This window comes from Mobula hypostoma, chromosome X1 (assembly GCF_963921235.1).
Source record: "Mobula hypostoma chromosome X1, sMobHyp1.1, whole genome shotgun sequence".
Classification (NCBI taxonomy): Eukaryota; Metazoa; Chordata; class Chondrichthyes; order Myliobatiformes; family Myliobatidae; genus Mobula; species Mobula hypostoma.
The window spans coordinates 70,319,978-70,327,243 of NC_086128.1; the positions used below are offsets into that span (position 1 = coordinate 70,319,978).

The window sequence follows — 7,266 nt, forward strand, 5'->3', positions numbered from 1 at the left end:
GAACTGAACATTACTTCAAGGTTTTCTCCAGGGCAAAACTGTTGAAAAAGGCTAGTTTAAACTCAAGGTATGCAGATGTCCGGACGCTGGAGCAGTGACCCAATGGCAGACAAAGTACTATGCACACTGTGATATTTATTGAGTAATACATCGAGAGAGGCAAAAAAAAAAGTCGGCGTCAAAGTTCAGGCGGAGATCAAAAAAATCCAGAGAAATCCAAAAATCAGAATCAGGAAACAGGTGGAGTGAAAAACCAGAACGATCAAGATAAACAGGCGAAATCAGTGTCAGCAAACAGGCAGGGTCGATACTCAGAAGGGCAGACTTTAGATATGAATGCTGGAAAGGCTCAGGAAAACCCACTTGCACAATCTGGCAACAAACAGGTGAAAACACAGGACTGAAATACACTGAGCAATAAACAGAGAGGCAGATGATAGGTGGAGCACAATGAGACACAGGTGGCAGCAAAACAGGTAATAATGGGAAACAGGTGAGGGGTTGAGTAATCAGTGATACAGGGGCCGGAGTAGAGCAGGAGCACATGGGACATGAAAACAAACAAGAGCACAGGGCAATACAAAAACACAGAACGAAGACTAGTGGAAAACACACAAAAAGATAGAATTCAACTAGAGGTACTGACAGGAAACTCAGAAACAACAACCCGTTCTCCAGAGGTTTACTCTCTCATTTCCCGTTCAACCTCCTGAAATGGGTTGAAGGAGACTGCCTGAGCTCTCCTCTTTTCAGAATTAAGCCCGTCATATTGCAAACAGACACAAACAGGCAGATACATAGCGACAAACACACAGATAATACCAAACATATAGAGACTCAGATGTACAAAAACACGTATTCAGACGGTCACATACAAACACAGACACACACACACACACACTCAGTCAAACACACACATACAAACACACAGCTACAGTAAGGCACCAACCCGGATAAGACACTTAGACACGGATGCAGACAAACACCCACCCAATTGCAATACGCACTGAAGATATTGGAGGGTTTAATGGATATGCAGATGTTTATTCATCACCACAAATTGCCATTTTCTTGGAGGCCCTCTCGGTAGAGTCCACAAAACACAAACCATATTAAGAGTTTATACTGTTGATGAGAATATTGATAGAAGGTAATTCACAAGCTACAGTGACATAATTTAGTTCGATATTCTGTGTCTGACAAATGGTTCCTTTGAAATACATATTCACAGTGGAAGCGCATTTAATTGGTAAGACACCTCGGAAGATTCAATGAGTTTTGTTGGAACAAACTAACTAACACAAATGGTCTAACAATTAATTCACTAACTAACCAACCACAATCTGTCACCGCGGGGATTGCACTTGTATGACGTAATCAGATTGTAAATAATTTAAACATCTTTATTTTTAAGTCTGTTGAAATGTGTCCCTCTGCGGTCGCTAAATGTCATTAAAACCCCTGAGCATGTGCTGCCTTAACATTTCATTCCGAGGGATGGCCTGTAGCACAGGGGGACAAATCAGTGGACAGAGGAAATGTCTGCAATGTTGGATAGATACAGGAGTGTGGAGAAAGTATTATACGTGTTCATTGCTGTCATTGGAGTACCTGGTGAGTGAGGAGAGCAATTCATGTTTAGCAAGTCTGTGTGCTGTTACGTACCCCGTAACTGGGTTGCCAAACCAGCAGAAATGGATCACTCAGTTGGAGTCTGGAGTACTAGAACTAAGAAAGTTTTATTAAAGAAACAAGCAACACATTAATCGAAAGGATAATAAATGCAACAATTCGACAATGATAACCACACATGTGCACAGAATTAAGATAACAGCATCAATCAAGCTCTATCGTTGTCTAGGGGTAAATGACCAATTTCAAAATGACTCAAAGTTCAGTCCAGTTCAGTTCGCAGTAATCGTTGCCATGGCGATGGACAAGGTGGGGGAAGAGAGACAGAGAGAACAACTCATCATTCAGCACAGCTTCACTCACAGACCAGCGAGATTGCTCACGAGCAACTTTTGGGCGGGTCCTTGGTGATGTCACCTGAGGTCACCGACTGTGACCCCTCCTCCAGATGCGGTCGATCCTCTGCAGTGAACCCGGCACCCAGGCAAGGGCGGACACACACCGGGTTCCCGCTGATCGTACCTTTCCACCCTGTGCGTTGTCCGATACTTCTCACCACTCGTGAGAGGCGCACCGCTTCCAGGGTCTCGTTACCTCGGGTGGCGTGTGTGTCTGTCTTAGCGAACCTGTCCCTTTTTATCCCCCTGCTGGGGTATCGCCTGTCCATCACTTCAAACAGTTCAAGGTTCAAAGGGGGGAGCCGCTCCAGACAGCTCTCTCTCCCACATCCCTTCATTACACATCTCCAGACGCTGCTCCATTGTTCCTTATCTCTCCTTCCCCTGAGGGCAGGTGGCAGACCAACTGCTGATGCCACTGATGCTAGCCCAGGCCAGCAAACATCTTAATTTTATGTGTATTCTCGTAACAGTGCTAACCGGCGTGGTCCTGTTTATGGTCATTTTACAAGCTTCCAACTTGATGATCATTGCAGAAATATCCGACAGAGATATCGATCCTGTCCATTCAACATTCTGATTTTTCATATTTGATGACAGGCGAAACTGAACCTCTATTCTCCTCTAACTCACAGATCAACTCGAACAACATACATCTGTTCTTGCTTTTAAATGGCAGGCCGCTCTCCGGAAAGTGTTACTGGGAGGGATTTAATGGGGCCATGTCCAGATTTGTAGCAATGCCGCGGGCAGGAAGCTCACCGGGAAGGAGTGAATGGGAGGGGTTTACATTGTAAGGTTCACTGTTTATAACTTATTGAGTGAACCCCTGGTCCTGAGTTTCAAGTCTCCTCCTGGAGTCTGTCACAGTCGCATCCCACTACCTTTTGGTCTGACCACCCGAACCAGTGAAGCCGGATCTGCTGACGTGCGTTATCGAACTGTAGAATTAATCCATCACCGGAGCCACTCAGTCTCTGGTTACAAAGTTCTTCCCACTGTCCCTCTAACACCCGTTGTAAATTGGGCCAACCATTCGTCCTGAAGAAGGGTGCCAGTCCGAAGCGAGAGTTTGCGGATCTCTACGGATGCTGCCTGTCTTGCTGAGTTCCTCCAATATTTTGTGCGCATTGCTCCCCTCTGTATCCCCTCTCTGTCCCATCAGATGCTGAGTTTCCAGAGACAAGTTTAAATCAGTGAATCCGGCCCCATCGGCAACTGGAATCGGGACGAGCTCCGATCATTATTGTTCATGCAGCTCGTTTTTCTTTATCGGAATGATTGCCCACACATCGTCTTATATCCACACTAAAGTAGGAAGGTCAGAGCGAGAGTGACCGTGACTAATACGAGATTAGCAGTTGTTTACCGACTCTAGCATTCCTATGCTTTAACTGAAACCCGACGCCATGTTAATTCCCGGAGAATGTGTTTAGTAATGACCAATGTCTTTTCTCTCTCTGTCCGTCACCCCTCTCTCTCCCTCTCGTTTTCCATCACCGTCTCCCTCTCTGTCTCCCCCTCGCCTTCCCTCTCCGTCTCTTCCTGTCCCTCGCTCCCTCCCCATCCTTATCCCCATCCCCCTCCCTCCCTTCTCGCTCACTTCCTCTCCATCTCCTTCTCCCTATCTCTCTCCCGCTTCCTCTCCTTCCCTCCCTGTTCAGTGAATTTACTGGCGGTTGTGATCCTGTCCCGGGGAAAGTGCGGCCTCTCTACCTGCACCACTCACTACCTGGTGGCCATGGCAGCGGCGGATCTACTGACCATTGTCACCGAGGGCATTTTCTATCAAATCAAATTGCATTATTTCCCGTGGAGTTTTCTGAGCATCACCCCTGTGTGCAGTGTTACCGATGTCCTGATGTACACAGCCACAGACTGTTCTGTCTGGTTCACGGTCACCTTCACATTTGATCGGTTTGTCGCCATTTGCTGCCAGAAGCTGAAAACAAAATATTGTACCGGGAAAACTGCGGCTGCCGTTCTGACAACAACCGGCGTGCTGTTTTGTCTGAAAAATCTTCCCCGATACTTCATAAAGAAACCCTGGCTAATTATCGACAATGTACCGTGGTTCTGCGATCTCATAGACATTTATTTCACTGACCTCGGGTGGGTAGCATACGACTGACTCGATACGGTTTCAACTCTGTTCCTCCCTTTCGCTGGGATCCTGCTCCTCAACGCTCTGACAGTCAGACACATTTTAGTGGCCAGTCGGATCCGAAAGGGGCTGAAGGGTCAGAGCAAGGGGGAGAACCGCAGTGACCCGGAGATGGAGAGCAGGAGAAGGTCTGTAGTTTTACTCTTCACCCTCTCCGGCAGCTTTATCGTCCTGTGGACGACATTGATTGTAAATGTCATATATTATCAGGTCTCAGGAAAGGGATTCGATTTCAATGAATCTGAATGGATCTTTCACTTCGTCGGGTATTTGCTGAGGGATTTCAGCTGCTGCACGAATACCTTTACTTACGTGGTGACTCAGTCGAATTTCAGGAAGCAGGTGATCAGCGCGGTGAAATATCCAGCCACCTTATTTACGAGGTGACGCAGTTCATTAATAAAGCTCCATCCTGACAGTAAGCCAGAGGCGGCAGCAATGTCTCCAGTCCGGGATCCCGCTACTCACATTCATCGCCTGATCGCGGTCGGATTGTCCCACCGACCGGCAGCGCTGGGACATTAGGATAGAGTGAGAGTGCTTCTGTGGAGTGGACGTCGGGGAAGTACAGCTCAGCGTGTTGTGAGTGTTACCTAATTGTACCGTCAGATGTCAGTCAAGCAACTGCTGCCTCCCACCCATTGGTCCGGAAAAGTATCCATTTGTTCCCATTCACGCCTACCAACCTCACGTCCGTCGTTCCCAGAGGACGGCGGAGGGCTAATTTAATGCTGTTTTGCAAATACACTGTCAAACATACCAGTCTACGCCTGCAGTACATAGACAAATACACAGCGACAAACTCACAGAGTCTCAGGTATACAAGAACACGCATTCAGACGGACACATACAAACACACACACAAACGTGCCCACAGATACACTAAGGAACCACCCACATAGGCACAGATGCAGACCCACACGCACCCAATTGCAATAATCACTGAAAATATTGGGGTGTTTAGTGGATATGCAAATATTTATTCATCGCCATGAACTGCCATCTTCTTGGAGACCCTCTCGGTAGAGTCCGCAAAACACAAGCTATATCAAGTGTTTATACTTTTGATGAGAATGTTGACAGAAGGTAATTAAATATAATTTCACAAGCTACAGTGACATAATTTAGTTCGATATTCTGTGTCTAAAAAATGGTTCCTTTGAAGTACATATTCACAGTGGAAGCACATTTAATTGGTAAAACATCTCGGAATATTCAATCAGTTTTGTTGGAACAAACTAATTTACACAAATGGTCGAACAACTAATTCACTATCTAACCACAATCTGTCACCGCGGAGATTGCGCTTGCATGACGTATTCGGTTTGTAAATAATTTAAACATCTTTATTTTTAAATCTGTTGAAATGTGTCCCTCTGGAGTCGCTAACTGGCATTAAAAGCCCTGGGCATGTGCTGCGTCAGCACGTGGGGGGGGTTATGAGGAGAAAGGGGGTGGGGAAGTACAACTCGGCGGTTTATTAACTAATTGTACCGTCAGATGTCAGTCAAGCAGCTGCTGCCTCCCACCCACTGGTCCGAAAAAAGTACCTATTTGTTTCCATTCACGCCGACCAACCTCACGTCCGTCGTTCCCAGAGGACGGCGGCGGGCCAGTTTGATGCTGTTTGGCAAATACACTGTCAATCACACCAGTCTACGCCTTCGGCCGGAATGATTGGCTGGCGTGAAGAAATAGGGCAGGGTTTGCAGAAATGGCAGTTGACACTCCAATATAAAGGTGGATTCCCGTCACCAATTGGACTGGAGTGTGGTGCAGAAAAATGGAAAATACAACCCCCACTGCATTTTTCTCGAATGAAAGCTAAATTACCCCGAACGCCCTGTAGATTTTAAGTAATGAAACATAATGCTCAGAATTAAAGTCACTCCTATAACTTAAAGTTTTGTCACGTGACCGGCAACAATGAATATAGAATTGACGCAGTCGACGTTTCAGGCCGAGACCCTTCATCAGGACTAACTGAAGGAAGAGTGAGTAAGGGATTTGAAAGCTGGAGGGGGAGGGGGAGATGCAAAATGATAGGAGAAGACAGGAGGGGGAGGGATAGAGCCGAGAGCTGGACAGGTGATAGGCAAAAGGGGATACGAGAGGATCATGGGACAGGAGGCCCAGGGAGAAAGACGGGGGGGGGGTTTGACCCAGAGGATGGGCAAGAGGTATATTCAGAGGGACAGAGGGAGAAAAAGGAGAGTGAGAGAAAGGATCGCTCCCTACACAACTCCCTTGTCCATTCGTCCCCCCCATCCCTCCCCACTGATCTCCCTCCTGGCACTTATCCGTGTAAGCGGAACAAGTGCTACACATGCCCTTACACTTCCTCCCTTACCACCATTCAGGGCCCCAAACAGTCCTTCCAGGTGAGGCATCACTTCACCTGTGAGTCGACTGGGGTGATATACTGCGTCCGGTGCTCCCGATGTGGCCTTTTATATATTGGTGAGACCCGACGCAGACTGGGAGACCGCTTTGCTGAACATCTACGCTCTGTCCGCCAGAGAAAGCAGGATCTCCCAGTGGCCACACATTTTAATTCCACATCCCATTCCCATTCTGACATGTCTATCCACGGCCTCCTCTACTGTAAAGATGAAGCCACACTCAGGTTGGAGGAACAACACCTTATATTCCGTCTGGGTAGCCTCCAACCTGATGGCATGAACATTGACTTCTCTAACTTCCGCTAGGCCCCACCTCCCCCTCGTACCCCAGCTGTTACTCATTTTTATGCACACATTCTTTCTCTCACTCTCCTTTTTCTCCCTCTGTCCCTCTGAATATACCTCTTGCCCATCCTCTGGGTCACCCCCACCCCCGTCTTTCTCCCTAGGCCTCCTGTCCCATGATCCTCTCGTATCCCCTTTTGCCTATCACCTGTCCAGCTCTCGGCTCTATCCCTCCCCCTCCTGTCTTCTCCTATCATTTTGCATCTCCCCCTCCCCCTCCAGCTTTCAAATCCCTTACTCACTCTTCCTTCAGTTAGTCCTGACGAAGGGTCTCGGCCTGAAACGCCGACTGCGCCTCTTCCTATAGATGCTGCTTGGCCTGCTG

At 47.6% G+C, this 7,266-nt stretch overlaps 1 pseudogene; it reads left to right on the forward strand.

The window, feature by feature from the left end:
- The first annotated feature begins 1,538 nt into the window (after positions 1–1,538).
- Positions 1,539–4,581, forward strand: LOC134340379 (probable G-protein coupled receptor 139; annotated as a pseudogene).
- The last annotated feature ends 2,685 nt before the right edge of the window (positions 4,582–7,266 follow it).